Genomic DNA, 23098 nt, shown 5'->3' on the forward strand with positions numbered 1-23098 from the left:
AAGAGAGGAGGGTAAATAAGGATATGAAATTTGTGGGACAACATCATGATACACCAACAGCAAGCAAGCTGTGAATGGAATATACAAATATTACCAGGGTCTCCAAGTCAAAATGTCAGACAAAGGAAAAATGAAGAAAAATTAATTAGTGAAGTTGGCCTCTGTAATAGGAATGAATAAATATACTGGGATTTGTAATATAGTTTGTCAAACTAATTGTGAAGAGTGATAAAAATTGATGTTTAAAATATATAGCTATATTTTGTGAACACTACTGAGTCTCAAGTCAGGCAGCAATAATAAGACTTTTCACAAATAGAGGTCAAAAAAGAGAAAAATAAACCGACTTGGAATGAAAGACAACATCATAAACTTAAGAAAAAATATTTCATTCCATTATGCCTCCTCCCATTTCCGCTGCAAGCTAAATTTTCAACTCGGTAAGTGTAAATACCTCAAAATGTAAAGGTAGCAGTACATCAAGAGGTCTCAGCAAATTGCCCAGTGTGTATTAAGTAAATTACCTATTATTGTATAGATGAGGAGAAGGTCTGTACCTGTGCCTTTCAGTGGCAGCTCACCGTTAGATTAGTTCAGTTCTAGCGTGAAATCACACTCACAATACATGAGCAGGGTTAATTTTTTTGAGGCACTATGTGCAGAAGAATAGCCAAAACCACTCTATGCTGATGGAAGTAATCATCATTAGCTAAACGAATGTGCGCCTAATCTCCTCGTGAAGAACAGGAGGCAAGCATTGAGTTGGGGAAAACTCAGAAAGTGCTTTAAAAAGCTTGTTTCCGATGAGCTGGAAGGTGGGAAGCATGATAAAACAAGGAGAAGTAATGCAAAGAGACAACTGACTTGGAAAATATTTGCAGCAGCATTCAGAATGGGAAAAAACATGATAAAACAAAAAAACGTTTTTGTTCATAAGTGAAAATATTTGGGGATGTGTGGATACTGGAGGAACACTAGATCTGAGGAGTGCCATGTGACTCTATTCATATTAGGACCTACAGAGATCAGAACTGAAATTGGTATCTGTAACTGAAGGGAGAGAAGCAGTTGGCAGAAGCACTGGTGGCCAAAAATATGTGAAAAGGTTTAAGCTTTTTGTTCGCAGATACACAGGAAAATTCTGCAAAAATTCAGTCTTTGGTTAATCACAGTGATATGTTAATCAAACATAAAGAATTACTATGATAAAAGCAAGCCCATCAATACCTAAAAGTTGCCAATTACCAGTATTAACCTTCACAGAATTGATAATTTATTTTTCAATTTCTGACTACAAACTGTAACACAGGATTATCTTTTTAATAGTCCGTTATCCTTTGCTTTTCTAATACTTTGGTCTATCTTTGTTTTCTAATACTTATCCTGTTATTTTATGAATGTTAAAAAAATATAAACTTACATGAAACCTCATTAATAAATCAGTACATAATCGTTAAACCAAAGTAGCATCTAATCAGTTGCCTTTCACATCACAGCACCGACCCTAATCTATGAGGCATAAACAAACACACATTCTTTGTGCTAACTTAAATCTTAAAAAAAGAAAGAAATATATCCCAACATAAATATTTCAGCAAACAGCCATATGAAGGAGCATGAATGTTTAATTTAGCCATCACCTCTGTCACTATCTGTTAGACAGCATAACAGTGTTTCTCCTCTAGAAATTCCAAAATCTAACCAAGTTTCCAGTGCCCAAATGAAAATTATATTCCTTCTTAGCCTCATAATACCCATCTATATCTAGGAACATCAAAATAGTTAAATATTTCGCAAAATCCTTCTCCAAGGTGATCATGCTATATTTGGTCAATTCATGTCTTTACTAACAATACCTACAAAGTCTGAATAACTTTTCATTGCCTTGCTTATGCTGGAAGGAAGGATTTAGCATAAGGGCCAGATTTTAGAAGGTTGGCTTCAATACCATCTTGTTCCACATATTTCTACCAAAGATCAAGTAATTTCCAACCAAGTTCCTCCACTGGAACATACTACTTTGGTCAGTTTAAGGATCTTCTGTTATACTTAACATCTTTTCATCCACTCAGAAACTTAGCAATTACATGTGAGATAGGAAAATAGATGTTTTTAATATTGGATTTCAAATACTGGAGATGTAAGTCTAAATGAAACAGATCAGGTGAAGAAAAAGGTATGGTTTCCATATGCTTTGTCAGTCAAGACAATGATCTCTCCATGATTGCATAGAAGTGCCTTTGATCTATTGCCTCAGCTACACACCATGTGATGGCCCTTAACTGCACTTGAACTACGGTCTCCTGTTTGGGAATATACCATGAAGGAAGTTTTGGTTTTGTGTCTGAAGACATATGGATACACAATACATAACATAAACATGTCTAAGTGGAATGAAAATGTTCAGCAACTGAATTCATTGCTCTGGGTACAAAAATAGTGTTTCATGAACATTAGAAATCTGCACTTAAATAGCACCCTAACATTAAGGTTTTGCTTCTCAACCCCTGTACCCATTAAGTCTAGAAAAAGGAATAAAAATATAAATCATCATCATTTTGAAAGCTCGTACTGCATCATTTCCATTACACCAGAAAACAAATGCTTGACATTTTATCCTTAAAAATTAACTTAAAATGGCCTGACTTAGAGGAGCAACAACAGCACATAATCTCTTAGAGTTGTTTTGCAAGTGGCCTCATATTTTTCTTCACTGAAGCTCTGTATAGAATTGGCACTTCTTGGAACAAGATGTCTAAGGCTTAATGGAGTAACAGAATGTGAAGGAAAGCAACTCAATAAAAGCTGCAATTGTGGCATTTCACAGTGTCCTTTTCTCCTTTTGTCTGCCCACTTGCTTTCTTCTGAAGTGCTGTGACAAGTAAGTTTGGCAAGATGAGATCTATGTCCATGGCCTTGTAATCACGTTTCATTGGCTGAGTTCTTAGGTTGAACTTTAGGTGTCTGTGGACTTCATCCTAACTTTCTCAGTATCTCTGGATGTTCTCAGAGGAAGGTCTGTTCATAAGAATGAGTAATTGGAGCTGGATGCATGTTTCTAATGAGAGAACCAATATATTACTACAAATGAAAAAATGGATAATAGAATAGAGTTCAACAGAAAGAAATGGTGCAAATACATGTCTAGCGCAGAAGCAGTCACAGAACTTCTATCCTACAAGCCAACATACACCACAAAAAGAAGTTCCTCACAGCACCCTTTAAGAAACTTAAAAAAAACCCCTAAAAATGAAAAGCCACAATTACAGTGTTTGAGAGGAAGACAGTAACATCACATGTTTGAAAAACTCAACAGACTAGCTATAAGCAGCCAAAACACTGTTCTGTATAGGAACAACAACCAGGACAAATGAAGATAACTTTAATATGTAACTTAATACCATCAGTGTAAACCTCCAAAGGCCAATGGACTCACACTGCCAATTTGGTCTTCCCTGATGGTTAAGAGAAAACCCCTTATTTTCCATTACAAAATTCAACGTGCCTATATCATAACTTTCCATCCAAATCTTAATCCCATTACCACCAAAAAAGATACTACACGTCTGTGTTCTCATGTGAAAATTAAAGGAATATGCAGTTACACAAAGGATGATCATTCAAATTCCCCACTAAGGAATCTTCAGCACATCAACAGCCTTAATGTGCATCTGAGTACCTCACTGCAGCATGCTGCAACGTCCACCCTTGGCTAGAGTGCAAGAAAAGCTTCCACAATTGATATGCTCAGTAGGAGATAGATTTGATATCTAAATGTAACAATATGTCTGTAATTATGCAGACTCTGCATCAAGTTACATCACAGGATAATGCCAGTTTATTATCTAATTTAAATCAAAACTTTTGGAGTTCAGAAGTATTTTTTTTCTGACTAGTGATAGTACATATTGAAGTCAGAATTGAAAGCTCTAATTCAATTAATTTTTTGTACGTCTTTAGAACTAATGTTCTAAGAATCTAAAAATGTAACATTTAAAGACTGCATTGATGGTATGCAAAACTGAGCATTAATAGTTGCTTTCTAAGAGAGTAGGAACCAATTGCACTAGGTGCTGTACAAACACTGAATTCCCATCACTCTACCCTTTCTAAACAATTGGTAACAAATTTAAAGTAGTGTCCCACTAAATAAATGTTTTTGCTGGAACATTTTTCAAAGAAGTAAAGAAGGGGAACATCTTTTTATCAAAAAGTAAAGGATCAGTTAAGAAGTACATGGAGGTACTGAGCAAAAGGAGGAACCACTTTTACAGAAACAGTCCATTTCAAACTCAGTCATGTTAAGTGTCACATAAGGTTACACTCTGGAGAACAGAACAAGTGAAACCTTGATTTCTGCTGCCGGCCTTCACACCTACAACAAAATTGATGGCATATTTATAACTCAAAAGTTAAAATAATTTCTTTAAAATGGATACACTGTTATTCTCAGTAAAAATGAGAATTTGTTTCCAAGTGGATGAACAAAAGGAACTGGACATGGTCGTTGGTAACTGTTTATCATAGTGAAATTAAAAAATTACTATTACCTAGGTTATAATATCTAGGTAGGAGAGAGATGTATATAAATAATATTATATATTATTTAACAATATTAATAGACCCCATCATTATTAATCCTTGTTATGTTGTGAGAAAGCTTGCACAGTTTAACTTTCATAAACACACTATGAAGCAAGAAATTAATCAAGTGCATCAACAAAAAAATCCACATCATATATTTGTCCTGTCTCTGTAAAATAAAATTCTGGCAGGAAGAAGTTCAGAAGAAGCTAAGACAATTTTTGGTCACAAGTGGAGGAGAGCAGAATGTTACCTCTAACAGGCACTCGTTAAATTCAGTGGCTAACAGATCAGAACTAGTGCTTGTCTATATATGCAAGTTGTGAATGAACAGCAGCTGTGTCCTTTAGAGATGACTATAGCAACAGGAAAACCACAGTCGGTCCTGGCTGAAATAGAAACAGCTCATTTTCATGGGAGAAGAGGTACAAGAGTAGCCTATACGCTCAGTGCAGAAGTGGAAATGTGTACATATCAAATCGCAGTTCGAATCAATTATCTATATGACACGGTATTAAATGACTTCCCAATAAGCAGAGAGCATCCTGAAAAAATCAGCCTAAACCCATCAGTGATGGGGTTTGAAGTTTTCAGAGTGCATACATCTCTATAGAGATTTTGTTTTATTATTTCATTTGGGGGATTTATATTTAATCTGTCAGTGTATTTGGACACAGACCTCATAAACCTTAATCATATAGATGTTGCCTTCTGTTCCGACTGATGTGCTATTCAAGGGAGTAGCTTCCATATTTTGGAAGCTCAGATAAGTGCAGAGCATGTCTCTAAGCTGATAGGTGACTGTGCTCATCAACTCAGGAAGTTTCTGAGTTGCAGAAAAGCAATGCTCCAAAGAGGCAGGTAAGTTGTCAGCTAGTTTCTGAATGATTTGGTGCTGACTTCAAATATCTGAGATGTTTCTGCATTTCTGGGCAGTATGAGGTACTTGAGGAAGGAGCTTCCCACAAAAGCAAAAGCTGCCACAACACTTTGAGCAATGGGCCGTATCACAAAATAACTCTCCAACAGGAGCAGTGGAGGAAGCAGTTTTAGTCTACAAGGTTTGATGCAAGGTTTTTGGGATTTCTAAGATCTGCACTAGTGGACTAAGCAGAAAAATACAGAGTAGTCACACAGGAAGGGCATTATTGGACATAGTACTGTATGTTGAAAATTTTCTCCTTTCACACTTAAGCTATAACATTTCGTTTTCTCCCAAGTTGCATGCAGATTGTTCTCAAAGGTTCCCAAGAGTCCCAAGACTCTTGTTGACCATACTGCTACAAGCCCAGGGCCATCCATTCATTGCACGAGCTGAAGTAATCAACTCTTAGCCCATTGTGTACTTCTAAACCACTGTAATTACAGAGAAAAGTACATCAGTTTAAACCACCCTTGCAGGCCAGCCTTGACTGCAATAAAGTAGTAATTAATACAAAATCAGCTGCTCATCTGAGAAGCAAATCATGAAGCCAGCACAACTGAATTGATCACAATCATCCATTCACATCCTAAATCATACCATGTGCCTGTACAATACTCAGTACAGTACAGTCTTCATTACAGTTGCAGCCTTTAGGCACTACACTAATTGAATAACAAAATAATGATAATAATAAGAAACAGAAGTTCTAAAGAAATTTCAGCATATACATTTTGCACCCATCATCCTGCCATTATCTCATTGATAAGTGCAATTGTAGGTATCAAATATATGTTTAGTTACATTTTCTCAATGTACCAGGCTTGAACTTCTAATAATGTTGCCTTTGAACAGAAATTTAAAAAAGGACTAGCTTGAAATATGGGAGAAGAATGGGATAAAAGGGCAAGTTAAAAATACACTGGCCAAGCACTGACAGAAACCGTTTAACTATGTCTTATATTTTTGAGTGGATCAAATTCCTGATTTTTTGGGAGAAAATATGTTTGGATGCACTATGGAAAGTAAAAGTAAATAAAAAAAAAGAACGAAGAAAAATAAGAAGTAGTAAATGAAAAAGCTGCTTAACAGAGGCTACACACTGCTGACATGCACAGAACCCTGAGTAGCTTCTACATGGATGTGCTCAATATGTACTAAAATACACTTGAATTCTACAAGACAGAAAAATCCACAACGCTCAAAATGTTACTTAATGTCATACTACTTGTTGCCTACATTACTGGAAAAAGACAGCAATAGATTAAGAAACACTTCAACTATTTATTTAGTTTTGAGTTCTTCATCTTTAGGTTTTTTCCATTTTTTAGGATTAACTCCTCACCGTCTCAAACGCATATGCATGCACATACACTTATATAAAGATGCATCTTAACCTGAATGTATTGAACACATTAGAATATCTTCTGTGTCAATTTACCAGAAAAGACAATAGCAAATAGCAGAGTAGTGATTATCAGGAAGCCTTTATAACTTTGGTGCCTGTCACCTACAGCTCATTATAAAACCTGCTATATGGACAGCCCATACACATAGAAGGCAACTAGTTTTTTGCCAGGTAGCACTATCAGAACTATGCAGTATTTTTCCTGGGATATTGTTCTGTTCTGACCACAAACTGAAGCACAAACTTTACGAGGAACAACTTCAACAACTTCGGAAATGGCCCAGCTCCAGCAGGACACACCCTGGAGTGCATTACAGCACTGCCTTGTAAACTCTTTTATTAATTTCATAATAAATGCTTAGAAATCAGACTTTTTTCAGGTGATAATTAAATATAAAATCAAGGCAAAACAGATGTGTGATAAATTCTTGGCAATGGTCCTGTTTAACTGAGTTTTATCATGGATTTCCAGCAGGCCCAGCCCCGCTCCTGCTCTGGATCCCCCTGCAGTGCACATCGCCAGGGCCCTTCGCCTCTCTCAACACTGTCTTTAAAGTTTCACTTACCATTACAACATCTCAATGTGGAAGGGTTTAACACTTGATTTGGTTTTGTTCAAGTTAAAATCCACTGCTGCAGTTCACAGTAGAACTTTTTTAAAAGACCCATAAACTTTTTATGCACTTTTCAGCTCAATACCAGCTCATTTTTCTTTGGTGACATCAGTGCAGCAGTGACTTTCTGTTGTGCTTCAAAAAGAGACTAAACTACTGAGCACTTTCAGTAGTTTCATAAAATGAGGCCTACACCCCAGAAGGAGAAAGTAAGTAAGATCTCAGTTCTCCTCCCTTCTCACCACCTCTCTGGCTGTTAAAGAAAAATTACAAATGGCAGAGCTTAAATGGTAGATTAAAAAAAAAAATCACAGAAAACCTATAAATGAATAGAGCTTGTACACACATAGGGTCCCATTAAGACAGCTTTCACAAACTGGTGACTGCAAGGTCTGTTTGAAGAGAATAACAGTGGACTTTATCCCTACAAACCTGATTTCAGTTTGGAAATCCCCAGTCTCTTTGAAGTGACTGATACAGAACTTCACCCTTACAGACCTGAATTACCTTTGGAAATCCCCACTCCAGGATACAAAGGCTGACCAGCCTGTATTAGCCAGCTTCCTTCTCCACAGAAAAGGATGGGTTTTATTCTGCTCATGTTGGAGACTGAGAGGAGGAAGTGACTGAGGATGAACTCTACTGAATTGTCTGTGCTGAGCTGAGACCTCTGTTCCCACCCCTCAGGCTACAGGAACAGCTACAAATTCCAGCCACACAGGGACACACGAAGGCCCTCTTAGCACATGATGTCTTCCCCTTTCTAATTCTTGCTGTGCAGTTGCATCCAGTAAAATTATAAGCCATGCCCAACACAGGTGGTTTCCCTTCTCTTTAAAGTGACCCTTACACTCTGTTGCACTGCCTGGCTCAAAACCATGTTGTCGTGAGCCTGCCAAGGTTGCAGAGGGATGGGATAAATCTGCCCAAGCATGGTATAAGCCACTTTAATTTGTCATATAAGGAAGTGTATAACTAGATGCCATGTCTCTACTAAGGCCCGTCTGGTTTGGCTCAGGAGCAGGACCACAGCCATTTAAACAAACCACTAAACTCCTGACCTGTGTGAACCCATAGAGAAGCAGAGCAATGTTTGGAGCTCAGATGACTCTTTGCCCTGCTGCTCTCTGCTGTCCCAGACATGACACAGATCAGGAACATGGATGATGAGTAGGATACATTTTCTAGTTTTGGCTATTAAAGGTTGCTACAATTAAAAACATAAATAAAATTAACTTCAGCCTGTACTCTGCATTACAAGGTTCATTAGCTACTAAATCCATAAGGACATGCACACAAGGCCATTCTGATTCCTCTGTTGGTCATCCATTTGGGACTGACAGAGAAAATTCACCACATTGGAGAGCACACCTCACACCTCACATCCCACACGGTCCCCGCCCACAGGAGCCTGTGTCTGACTGGGGAGGAAAGTCAGAGAATCAGTGAGCTTGTGAGAACGTCTCCCACATTACCTCACTCATCCAGTATCAATGTCTATGAATTACAGAAGCTAAGGGAAAGAACAAAGAGAAACTGCATAAAACCTAGTTATTTTAACAATCTGTTTTGCACAGTAATTAATCAGATCAGCCCTCTAAGGGGCTCCAAAGATCCTAAGGTAAACTTAATTCACTCTAATTGAATTAAAAACTATTAAGCTAAAAGTTACAATGCCTAGCAAGGATAAAAAATATCCCTATAAAACCTGCCTGCAAGCAGGGAACTAGCAGTTATGCCAAGCAGCAGAACAAGAGGACACATGCTGCAGAAATTACAAAAATCAGAAAATGCCACAAAGAAAAATATATTTATTTTGATCCTTCAGTCTAGGTTTTAGTGTTTTAAAATAAGTCACATTATTATGTTCAAAGGTGAATGATACAGTATTTTTCAGGGGTATGCTATGCATTGAGTAGAGCTGATTGTCAGCTTGCTTTATTTATTTATTATTCTCATGTAGAAGCCTTAGGTCAGTTCTAAGATAAAGACTGTACTTTCCACAGGAGAAACAGAAATGTTCTCTTATGAAAAAGGAATTGGACAGCATTTATAAAGTAAATGATTTATGTAACTGTATTAGTACATTTTTTTTATTCATGACTGCATACAAAGATTTTCATGTATACAAATGTCCTCACCTTGAAACAATTCAATAATTTGTTCCTGTGAACATGTGTGGCCTGTGGATTGCCTGTGAACTATTTGTCCTAGATACTGTTTTGATTACTCGTAATTCATATTTTTCTCTCTGCAATACTTGATTAATCACCTCCACCTCATGTTATTGTTCTTACTTGCAGACTGGATGAACCCCAAAGAACTTTCATATTCACATGCCTGAGACAAATATTCAAATTACATATCTGTGCATGATTATCTGTTATTATTTCTTTTCTCTGGAACATTCCCTCCATAAAACACTTACTATTAGGAACATTCGAAATGAATAAAAAGCAACATGAAAAACTAAAAGGCATTCACAGTATTCTTCAAATGAATGCTCACAATCTTTAAAAAAAAAAAATCAGTCCAGAGAATAAGTAAACAAAAAATAGCTGTAAAACACTACCTAGAATGTAATTACATCAACAAAATTTCTACTATGATACTAAATGTCAGAAAAAAAATTCCAAAACAAACAGCAAGTTTTACTGTCAAACAGGAAAAACAATTTTCCTGGGGAGTTTTCCTTTTAAAAATAAAACCTAGAACTTTGCACACTCTCATCCCCAAAAAGTAGATGGTAGCTTTTATTTTTACTAAAATTATCACTGAACTTATGCTTAGAAATACAGGCTCAATGGCTACTTGAATTGTGAGGAGAATGAAAAAAGATAAACAATTCAAAGTGTTCTGAATAAATGGTAATTTAGCAGAAATACAGTGTTTCCTTGAATGCTCTTTTGGCTATAAGCAATAATGCTGCCACAAAAATCTGGTTTGCATCATCTAAATGCTTGAAAAAAGAACACATAATTTAGGAAAAAAACGATGGCTGCCACTTAGCCATAAAGAGCAGCACTAGTGTTAGAAATAGCTTTTCTATGATATTTTTGTTCATGTTCTGGGTTTTTTCAGCAGTAGAAGTAATTACCGTGGTTTGTGAGGGCAGTGTTTAGTGCTCTTACCCTTTAAACACTGTACACAAACACTGAGTCTGACTCCAGGAAGGCTGAATGTGGCCACAAGCAGGGCTGTAGCCACATCCTTGCCTTCAACTCACCAAGGAGCCCCAGTGATTTCATGAGAAGTAAGGGCTGTACTTGTGAAAAGGTGTGTTGCCTTTGATCCAACTCCCTGTCTGTTGGAAAGAAGCATTCTTTTACACCTTATACGGTAGTTTTATGCCCAATACTTTAACCTAAAAGACAGGAGTGGAATGACCCACTTTGGTTTCATAGACTGGGTATTCTACCTTAGAAAATGGAGCCCAGTGACAAATCTCTTCTATCTGTGCTCTGTGAACTTCATCTTTCTACCTCCAGGAAGATCCTTTTACAAATCTGAGAAGCTTCTTTGAAGGAAGACATCCCTATATAGCTAGAGATGGATTTCTGAAATTCTGTCACTGGTAAAAGAGGTACTGAGGATGATGGAGGGGGCGCAGGCAGATTTGAAGCTCTGGGTGCATCAGGCAAGGCTTTCACCACCAGTATTTGAGGAATTTGAGGTTGTATCAGCCTAATCTATTGCAGTGACCCCTTAGGGTCCGTGATTGAAACGGCTCACAACAGCCAGCTGTGAGGTTTGCAAAAACTCCAGATCCCTCCAGGATTCTGTGGATTCCAGTAATTCCTAGAGTGTGCACACACCATGCACCAACCCTTCCTTCCCACAGCAGCTCAGCACTGTGACCAGATCCCTCTCCAGCCAACAGAAGGCCAGGAGAGACGCAGGGTGACACACACACTGCTTCAGCTGCTTTTTATTGGCACAAAACTCGATCCTCCTTTGGCACATAATCTGCAATTAATTCAGATGCCTGTAGAAAATACGTAAGTATTCGGTTGAATACCAGCTCATTCTGCTGTTTGTACACAATTTTATTTTCTAAAAATTTTCTAGGAAGGTGTCTTTGAGACAGGTTCTTTAGCTTCCTTCTTAGGCTCGGAGGGACTCTGCTGTACTGACCCTTTAGGCAGCTGAAGGAGCATGGAGATGGCCTTCACCACCTGAATGACAGGCAAGACACAAGCAATGCAGGGGTTTCTGCAGCTCCGGTGTAACATGAATCACTTTCTACAGAAATCAGTGATAATAGCATGCATATCACATGAATCCTCTACTGTGTTTTTAACCGCTGATGAGAAAAAAAAAAGTTACTAGTAAGGGTTGTGCACTTTGATCATAAACAAGCAACACCCTGCACTTACCACTAGACCATGGGGATGGCCCATTTATTAACCGTTGGTTTAGCTCTGATTACAAAGCTAGTAGGTATTCCCTTCCTCTTGCAGCACTCCCAGCAGCTGACTGCAACAAAGTCAATATTCCAGTTTGCATAGTTTATAAAAACCAAATACACTCTATCAACTGGCTGCTGACACACGATGTGAGGTCACTTTAACGCTTCGGTGTGGGGTCAGCAAGGATGCAAGTTACACCACAGGACGAGCTTCTAAATTCAAAGAAGAAATATTACCTTTCCAATCAATGGATTAAGTGCCCTGCCACTGGCTTTGCACCAAGGGTGTGTCTGCTAATTGCAAGGAGCAGATTGAGCACCCCACATTCCTCAGCCCAGACAATAGGGAAGTGGCACACCTAATCCCCTTAAATGGGATGCCTGGTGTTGCCTGCAAATCTGTTTATACTGTTTAGCAAATGTGAATTAGTATTTGCTGGCATAAACGCCCTGCTGTGCAGACCTTTGTTAACTTGAGGCTACTTCCTTGTTCTCTTAAAGCTGTTAAATGACTCAATCTGGCCTTAATATGTTTCAGTGCTGTGTTCACTACTTATCTCTCAAGTCTATTGTTTTCTAACGCATCCTCATAATCGTCTAGGAGGTTCTCCATTGTGACAACAATTTGTTCAATAATTACAGGTTCACATGAAGAAAGACCAATATACTGTGTGGAAAATCAAATATACAGATGGGGGTGGAGGGAGGAGAGATAAAGACAATCTCAAATTACTTTTTTAAAAAAAAGGTAGGTCTAGTATAAGAAGTCTGTAAGTGCTTTAGCATTCTCATAATTACAGAAACAGAAAATTAATTAATGGCTATGCATTTTACATAGTCTGTTAGGTGTCTGCAGGGATACTGCACCAGGGAAAAGATTAATTTGTGTAGTCTTTGTGTCGTTCTTCAGTTCACAATATGATCGAAAACAACGATATTTGGGATTAAGAAAGAGTATTCACTACTCTGTGTCCAAGGTATGGAAGATGAGGTCTGTGCTCCAAATAGCTTACAAACCAAATCCATATCCAAAGGAAGTAGTAACAAATTATCCTTGTATCTTGAGTTCATTTACTTGTAACATAAAAAACCTCCATGAACATTATGGCTTCTAAGGAAAGAAGCCACTGAAGACCTTATTTAACTTTTCAGACTCTAGTTAAAGTCTTCAGATACTTGCAGTTGGCAGACTTGCCATCCAAATGAACTCTCAGATCATATATGCATATGCAGATTTGACCAGGGCACAAGTTTATGACCTGCTAGCAGTGGCTTCCTGCAACCTCTCAAACTTACCTTCTGATCCTGTTACCTTTTTATCACTACCTTGATAGGTGAAATTTGCCAAAGCTAACTGAGATGTTTAGCAAGAAAGAGACGACTGCTGGCTTGGGTGTATCTCAGTTCTGCAGCTGCAGTTAAATCAGCACCCATCCAGTATTTCAAAAAGCTTCCCTCTCCCCTTCGCCCTCCTTTGGCCAGTGGAGCAAGTCATGCTCATCATCAGAAGTCCCCTGTCACTTTAAGAACTGAAACGAGAAAACCTGTACCATTTTTATACTTTTGTTCATTCTTTTCAATCCATTCTAACTCCTTCCCCCTGGGAGTTAGCCCTCCACCAAAAGTTTCTTTCAGTAAAGCAGTAGCTCTGTCTATTAAGCTTACCCACCCCTGCTTAGCCTTAACACTGGTTTCTTTGTACTTGCCTGGTGAACTGACCAGCTATACAGCACAATAGCTACAATTACTAAATTACACTCCCTGTCACTGCCTTTTGTATCACACCTCTAACAGGTGTCATTACCATGATAGGCAAATTGTAATAACCCATTCACAGACTCCCCCACTCTTAATAATGTTTTTTTATTATTACTATTTTATTTTACATAATATATGTGTGAATACTGCACAGAGACTGAATGGTTGGTAAATGTACAGGACTGAAAGATTGAACTGCATGAACTGCAGACACAAACAGCAGCATTTAGGACAACAAACCCGAATGCTACCACATCTCTGATACTGTGAACACATGCGCATACACGGATACATTAAAACAGTAACAGTAATACCACTATATGTGGTTATGGAAAACATATTGGTCTAAAAAAAGAGTGATAGGAGGCTTTTCTGAGCTGAGGCTGCTCCCCTGCCCTTGCCCACTTGGCTGTACTATGGCATTGCATGTGAGGGGTACACCAGGAGATGCTCTCCTGACATCCTTAGCGAAACCCCAGCAGGAGAGGAAAGCATAAGCAAGCATTGAGGTTATAAAATTCTATGAATGCAGCAATTTAAAGCAGGTTTTCAGTATAAATATAATATAAAAATGTAATGAGTTATATGATTCACAAAATCAAACGTTTAAGCAAGATTTAACTGAACCAATAAAAAACTTCTTTACTTAGGCCAATGGAAGCTGCCATAACCTTTGAAAAGTGATAAATATACCAATATATCGCTGTCTGCTGTTTTTTGGGGCCTTACTCATTACTGTGTTATTTCAGTTGTATACCAGCACAACGTTTGAAATTCCTCAGTGAAATACATAGACAGAAATAAAACACACAAAACTTCACACACTGGCAATGTAATACCTGGAATACAAAAAAAAAAAAAAAAAGACACCGTGCCTCAACACTTAGTTGAGAACACTCATCACTTAGTTGAGAATCTCCCTTCTTTAACTCATATTGCCAAGAAGCTCTGGATAAACAGAAAGTAATTGAAACAAGTCCTGATGGATAAAACTGTTTTCTTTTTGCTTTGTTTAAAAATTAAAATCCATAGCTAAGCCCTTTTTAGCTTTAAAGGGTATTGTAAGAACAAATTTGTTCTACTAGCTTGAGAGAAACACAAGAAGAGATGACCTGAGAAATCTCATTATGATATAGTGCTAGTTTAGGGGTTAATAACGGTAAGAATGATGGTTCTTCTCTTTCTGAAACACCATATTTCAGAGTTGAAGTAAATTGTGACCTATTAAATACCTGGCATATGATTTCCATGTGGGGCAGATAGTGACAACCCAGACAGAGCTTTTCACACCTTCTTACCTTTCATGTGATGTTGCACATGTCTGAAGAAAGTAAACTGAAGGAGATGGAAGCAGTTCGATCCAGGATAGGTACCTCACATTTGCACACTTATGAATCTACAAGTAAAACTATTTTTCTTTTAGATGTCGTGGATTAAGATCCACAAAAAAATATCAAGTCTGTACTCCCTAAAAATGTGGGCTGGTGAAGCAAGGCACTGGCTGAAATCAGTTAGCCTCTTCTAAGTAAGGGCTTTTGAATTTGACAGCAGTAGAGAAACAAAGGAGAAAATAAATGAATACAGAGAAAAATAACTTGACTCTTCATGCACTGCAGTGGAAGAACTAGAACAAATCTTCTCCAGCACTATTTTTGTTAACCTATTGTCTATGTGAAACGACCCTTCTGCTTAAGGTAGTGTTACCTACCTGCCTATTTTTTGACAAGTAGACCACCATTTCTGGACATACAACACCCTTTGGAATTGCTACAACTAAGTGCAGGAATCCCTCTACACAGTTGTACTGCTACAAGGTTGGCATCTCCTTATTTAGTTGTTTCTCAATATGACAAAAATTAAATGCAGATGAGAGGAAATATATTGTGCCCTACCTCATCATCCCATTCTTCCACCTTGCACATAGCACTTAACTATGTTTCCAAACAGGACATGCTTCAGGATGCTCCTGCTTTGAAAAACAACAAATATAACTTACAGCATGCAGCACTGAAGTCAACCTTTCAGATAGCTGAAAAAAACTTTGGATTCCAACATTTCTTCTGCTGGAGGGACACACTGTAACACTCCGAGAAAACAGGTGAGCTACTTTGAAGTACATGCCCTCTAGGCCACATCCCATTTTAAAACTCTAATATCACCTCAAATAATAATGCAAAATGCAGTCCTATTCATAGGCAGGAAAAAACATGACTCCACATCAGACACAGAGTTGCAGTCATTTGACAGTATGGATTTGTGGCAGAAGAAAGAGGATGGAAAAGGTATGAACAAGGTGAGGGTTTTACCCTCTTTAGTCTCCACTAAGGTCTGTAATAAATGTCACCAGCACAAGAGAGAAGTGGAGAACCTGTGTTATTATTCATGGTACCAACTTCTATAGTCTACAGAAGTTTCTATAATACCTGTAATTACACTTCTGTATATCTCATTTCTGAGAATTGCATATTTAGGAGGAGGAAAACATAAAAAATGGGTGCTCAGGAGACTTTCTCTTACTCTTGATTCTTTATAACACTTTCTACACTTAGACAAAGAAAGTAAACCAGAGTTGGTATGACACATTGTCATAAAGTGGCAGACATGAAACATAAAAGCAACACAGAAGCTGCCTCATGTCTTGCATCATCTTTGTGAATCACTTGTGAATCATACTCCCCTGAAATACACCACTAGACTGAATTGAAATGCTTTACTTCTCCTCTCCATATTTTAGAAAGGGTGTTGAATAATTGAAGAGTAGAGTCAAGGGCCACAGAAAAGATGTACAAATTTGGAGCAAAGAACCCTATTTTACAATAAGGCATTGAAGGAAATGATTTAACACAATAAAACTGAAAAGAAGTTTAGTTTATGGTTCTAGATATTTTCATGGCAGAAGGTTCCACTTGCCAATACAGTCCCTAAACTGCCACGAAAGGGAATATGAAGAATTTAGGATTGAACACTGAAGCCTAGGAAACACAGATTAGAAACAGAATCTCCTACTCCTTTAAATGCAGACTGATTCACCATTGGAATGACTACTAAGGACAGAGGTGGCCTCCCCATCTTTTGATACCATCAAACTCGTGGTGGATGTTTTTCTGGACAAGATATCTTCATGCATACAACTTACTCAGTTAAATGCTGAAATAATTAGGCGAGATTTGCTGGCTTTCTTTTATACAGTAGGTGAGATAATGATTCAATAGTCCTCCATCTTTAAAATCTATGAATTTGTGAACTGTGTCAATGTCTAATCATTTTCCTCCATCAGGTATGACAGCAGTGTCTCTTTTCACTTTAGAGATAAGTTTAAATACAGATTTATCAAATTACTCTCCCTGCCTGGGGCACATGCAAGACAATGGCCGTGGAAAACTCTGAATAGACAACACTGAATCTGAATCTATACAGCACAGATCCAACCTTTTCAATAAGGCCCTTAGGAATAGCATGTAAATATGAAAATATCTGGAACAAGAGTTCAAGTGGGAACAGAGTGGTGCAAGCAGGCCTCTTCATTCACAGAACCCAAGATTAAAATTCTTAAGAAATGACACCACTTGCTATGTATCTTGGTGCAGCATTTATACATCACTGCAATAGTGATCCACTTTTAGAAAACAAAAGACTTTATTAAATGCCCTTTGAAAGTCTTACTGGGCTTTTTTTCTTTATTTTACAAAGTCTGGGCAACTCCAAAATCAATCATTATATTCCATCTACCATACGAAGGCCACAACTGTACAGGTTAATAGCATAGTACTAAACTATCGCCCTCCAAATTAAAAGGTAATCATTTGCAATGACAGACAGATTTGGAACACAGGCCCATTCTCAGGTCTGAAAGAGGGGGTGCCTCATTTTATGATGATTTCATTAGAATCAGCCATCCCCTATTTACATATTCACAAACTAGCAGGGATTTCTTTACTACTATCCAAGCATTACTTAAGAATTGTATATCGGTATGTGTACATATATTAACAGAGAGGAAAAAAAAAGAGGGAGAAATTGTATGCATCTAGATGTACATACAAAAGATACATACATAAAATCTCACAGTGCCTTGTGGGGTTGTAGGAGTTATTTCAAATGTTTTCCATGACAGCAAATAGTTATGTTACTCTTGTATCTCTCAGTCCATCACTAGCATTGAACTAAACAATTGGTTTTAATACATTCCATCATTGCTTCTACAGGTTCAAAAACCAAGCCTTAGATCTGTCACACTTTTAAATATTCAAGAACTGTGCTGTTGGAATCAAATTATTGAAAAAAGTTGTGTGTACATCTATTAGAATGTGCAGCCATTTCCCTAAATAAAAACTGGGGAAAATTCCTTCCATGAGTTTTGACGAGAATTTGGAGAATAAACATGTTATTTTATCATGACCTTTCCTGTGTACTTTATCTACCCTAACACACTACTTAGCATACTGCATTAGACAGACGAAGGTTTTCACATTAAATTTTGTTCTAGCCTCCTGATTTATTATGCTAAGTACTTATCTGACATCAGAATTAAATGAGACTATCTATAGTAGAATCTAGTTTTAATGAAAAAAGAGATGATCGAGGAAGACTTGTCTCTTATAGGGACATACCTGAATATATCCAGCCTTTGTTTCAAGCTCAACTTGACTAGAAAAGAGTTCTTTAACTTTCTACTGTCCCCAACTCTCCTTGTTACCTCCTTTCTCTTTTCTCTGCTCTTTCTGCATTATTTAAGCATAATTTTCATGTTCTTTTTACCAGACTAGGTCTATAATCTTGTAGAATCTTTCCAGGTAACACTGAAATACAGACTTCTCTATCAACTGATATGTAAATCTACTGTCCAGGCTTTCATCAGCTTTTGCATTGATTATTCAAATAATCTCTTCCCTGGCTTTGATAAAATCATTCCTTTTCTAGCCAGTGGTTTGGGCAACTTATCTCTCTCTTTGCAGTGCTTCCCTTCCCTCTACTGCCTTCACTCCTGCCTCCAGTTTCCATTCCTTTGCCATCTCAAATTTCAGTTGCCATTCTTAAAGGCCGGGCCAATTGCACTTTATGAATTTTTATTCAGTATATCATTCAACCTCTTAGCAAGTATGTGTGACCAGCCAATATGACCAACTTTTCACCAGCAAAATCAGCAAGAAAATACCCCTTTTCCCTCTCTCTCACCGCCCATCACATCTGGGAGGATTTTTAGGCCCACCTGAAATTATCTTTCTCCTTATGAACTTTCTAATTCCCTCTGTTAAACTCTATTGCTATATAGTTTGTGAGAAGAAAAAACCCCAGCCCAAATCTTATCACATGTGGGCCACTGATGCAGCAAGATCCCTGCCCAGGATGCTGATCATCACTGCTCTTCTTTTCCTTTTCAACCTGCTAATCCTCATCCATCTTTCCGTGTCTGATTGCCAGGTTTTTGGAATAGGAAGTAATTTTTTCCCCACGTTTGCACAACAAGTAATACAACAGGGTGTTCATCCAAGACACAGATCCTTAGTATCATGGTATTAGAATTTGCAAGGTAATATACAGCAAGAAGAATTACAAGGCCAGAGTTCTGCTGGACTGCATTATACATACATACAAGCTGCAGATACTGCAGATTTTCTAACCACAGCTGCACTAACATAAAATAAACCTTGTCCCATGCCACCACACCAAATTTATACAATATACTTTTAATATACTAGAAAATAAGGAAGAATTTCTGATTACTTTGTAATTATTTTGTATATACAAGGTAGATATACTTCAAACTTAATGACTCTGTCAGTTGTTCTTTATACTGTAATCTCTGCTATGCTTTTTTAGTGATCACAGACATATGTCTCCTAACCAAATTAAGTACATACACATTTAAGTGACAGCACATTTTCAGAATACATCATTATATGTTGGTAATAAAACACTACAACATCACTACACATGAACTTATAAAAATGCCAGAATAATACCCTGATAGTATCACATTAAAATAAAATTACACTATATTTTTATAGCATTTGAAATTAATATTAAAGAATTTTGAAAATGGCCACTTAAAAATGTATTCTGTTTCATAAGAAGTGATCTTATAAGGACCATACAGAACTTGTGTTTCAGGGAAGTTGGATCCTGGATCCGGAAACACAAGAAAGAAAAAACAGCCATAGGATTATAAAATAGGATTTCAAAGATGTAAATAATTATTTAAGATCACATATATCCACCATAAAACCTATTTTCTGCACAAAGCTTCATTAACAGAACATACACACACACACACACAGAGACACACAGCCACATGCAAAACCAGCTGTAACAACAGACAGAAAAAATAGAGACTATCTACATAAAACAAACTGGTACTCAAAAATAAACCACACACATTTCTAAAAAGGAGGCTTTATGAAAAAGATGCAGTATCTGTAACAGTGCATCACAGATCTACACAGTATGAAGTTTATGTCACTAATCAGTTATTAAGTGAAGATTTACTAGTTCCATCAGGGAAGGTAATTTCCTCTTTTTCTAATGCCTTCATATCATTAAGTGACTGCTAATTTCATAGAAATGTGCTTACATACTTAATCTATTGTACCATGATTAAGAAAGTAAAAATACCAAATATCTAGCACTGAAGGAAAACAAACCCCAGGAAACTAAAAATACTAAACACGCTGCTCAGAGATGCTGCCCCCTCCCCCCCCATTAGATGTGGTTAGTCTTTATGCAAATGTATTACTAATGTGTATTACAAATTAAGCAGAACAGAATAATCTTTTGCCTAGACTTACAGGACATTTTACATCTTCAATTAGATGAGCAGCAACAATATTCACTTTGAGTTCTAAAACCCCTTTCACAGATAGAGAGGTTAATTGGTTGATCTTACAGTATGGATAAAATTCAATACCTAAATTAAATGCATATATATATATATATATATATATATATAAATGTGGGAGTGTGCATGTGTGTGTGTGTATATATATATAAAAGCATATATATATATATATACACATACATATTTAAAAGTATCTTTATACTTTTGGAAAAAGTTATTTTAATTAGAATCACAGACACCTTTCTGAAATTAATTAAGTTTAAATTCTGTTCAGGAAAAACATCTTTTACTACTTGCGTATTATTAACATAGTATTTTTAACTCTTACTCAAATATAGTCAGAAGCTTTTTTTGGTAAATTTATTATTAATATCTCTGGTATGCAGATAAATGTTTAATAAGAAATTGATATACATATCAAAAGAACAAATAACTATGTTATAAGCACTGTATTAAAAAGTAACTATGGCATATTTATGGACACAAAAAATCCTAATAGGGTCAAACTTATAAAACACTGACTAATGTTACAAGTAGGTACTTAGAAACATGCTTTATTTCCCCCCAATTCCATTATGGTAACAAACACAAAAAGATGCTGATACCCAGTTCTGTTAAGTACATCTTTAGTTCCACCCATTACACAATATCAAGTCAGGAAGCAGTTTTATTTGACTGGTGGCTCAATGGCGCAGCCTATGTGTGCAAAAGTATAACACAGCAAGTTTCTAGTTATAGAAATGGTTTTGTTGCATATAGATAAGAAAACATACCTACAATTTCCAAAAGTGATGAGCTGCATAAATGAAAGACTATTTTAATACAATATACATACTTACAGATCTAAATTAATGAAATTACTGACAACATAAAACATGAAATTCAATTGATTCTGTGCAGAATTAAAAAATAAGTTACATTTATTTGGATATTTCTCTGTAAGACTGGATGTGAAACACTGATTTTCACTCATGTTTATTAAAAAGATACTGCAGAATGCAAATATATTTATAAAATACAATTTCACTTCACCACCCTTAAAATGCACATTTGGGTACATTAATATTGCTTGGTTTGTGTTCTTCTTTTCAGAGACAAAATACTTAGATTTACACTTTCGTTTTCAAAGGGATATATCCAGTGTAAAGTATTTTACTACTCTGCTACAAGTAACGAGTAAATTCTTAGCTTATAGCTATAAGCTAAGGACTGAAGCACAGAGGCATGCCAATGTAAGCACAAACAAATACTCTCCTCCTATATATGTACCTAATATGAACTACTCTCCCACTTCCCCACCACAGCCCTCACTCAGTTCAAAGCAATCAAATTCAGTAATTCCACTTAAATATGATCACAGTTACAGCACCAGATGTAAGTGTGAATTGTAAAAACAGGGGAAAGAGAAGGAGAGAAAGAGACAGAGGCTAATCTGCTCACGCCTCTAAAAAACTGGATAATAATTTTCAGACTGGTTAAAATACCAGTCTGTTCATTCAAAGGGGATGTCCGATACCTGGCTATGACATGTCACGACCTGTAGCACTTGTTGTAAGTGAGCTGAACAATCTTAGGGGATCTCAACTGGGGAGACCTGCAACCAGTGCAATTTCTTTAGCTAAAGAAACACTCCCCTAGTTCATTTGACAGATTTTAAACCAAACTAAAAAGCATTTAAAAAAAACCCCAGTATGTCACTTTCTTTCCAACAGAATATAAGCACGTATCCATAGAAATGTAAAGGCAAAACTCTCAAAAAAAAAAAATTTTAATCATTAGATGTTTGTATTTTGTTTTAGAGAACAAAGTCATAATGGTTCTATAAAGCCAAGTATACCGACATAAAGAAGTCTTTTTTTGTCATGCAGAGTCCGCTGCTAATCCAGATATAGAAAAGAACAGTGTTTTACATTTACACTCAATTCTTTTTTTTCCCTATTATTCTAATAAAATGACCCCACATATTTACTCAAGCTGCTTAAACAGGTAAGAAGTGCAAATAACATAGCTTGCATCATGTTACAAACTCAAATCAGTAAGAAAGCTGCAAGCATAGAAATACATATTAAATTCAGAAAAAACAGAAAATGACTATAAATAAACAAAAATATGTATTAAATTCAGAAAAACTTATGCATTACTTAATTTGAGGAGTGCAAAACCTCTTTCATATATTTAAGGAATTTGGTTTTTTTCATTGGTAGTATCTCTTATTTTTTGTAAACATGTAATTAATGAAAAAAATCCTGGATTTAACTCAGGCTTGGATAATGTTGTCCCTTTGTTTTCTACCTGAAACAGTTTTGCAGGTTTCTTTCCAAATAGGTCAGATGCTCCTATTTCTTTATATACAAAAGATATCCATATACTAATTTCACTTTATTTCCTAATGCTGTTCATTGCCGACTTGTTAATAGTTTGGTCATATTCATGTTTATTTTTGAAGAGCTTGTGGTGCTTAGAATGCATGGAAATGATATGCTACATACTTGGCACTAAATTGTCCAAGCCAAAATATCTAACGTGGGAAATGGCAGAGCAATAACATACACCTTACACTAAACACATC

General features: G+C 36.7%; 1 protein-coding gene across 5 annotated transcripts in view; it reads right to left on the reverse strand.

Annotated features, from left to right (window-relative positions):
- Window positions 1-23098, reverse strand: part of VTI1A (vesicle transport through interaction with t-SNAREs 1A) — a 271371-nt gene that overhangs the window by 163717 nt on the left and 84556 nt on the right. The gene's annotated exons all lie outside the window — the stretch shown is intronic.

Source organism: Manacus candei, unplaced genomic scaffold (assembly GCF_025592945.1).
Source record: "Manacus candei isolate 608988 ecotype Guabito, Panama unplaced genomic scaffold, ASM2559294v1 h1tg000050l, whole genome shotgun sequence".
NCBI lineage: Eukaryota > Metazoa > Chordata > Aves > Passeriformes > Pipridae > Manacus > Manacus candei.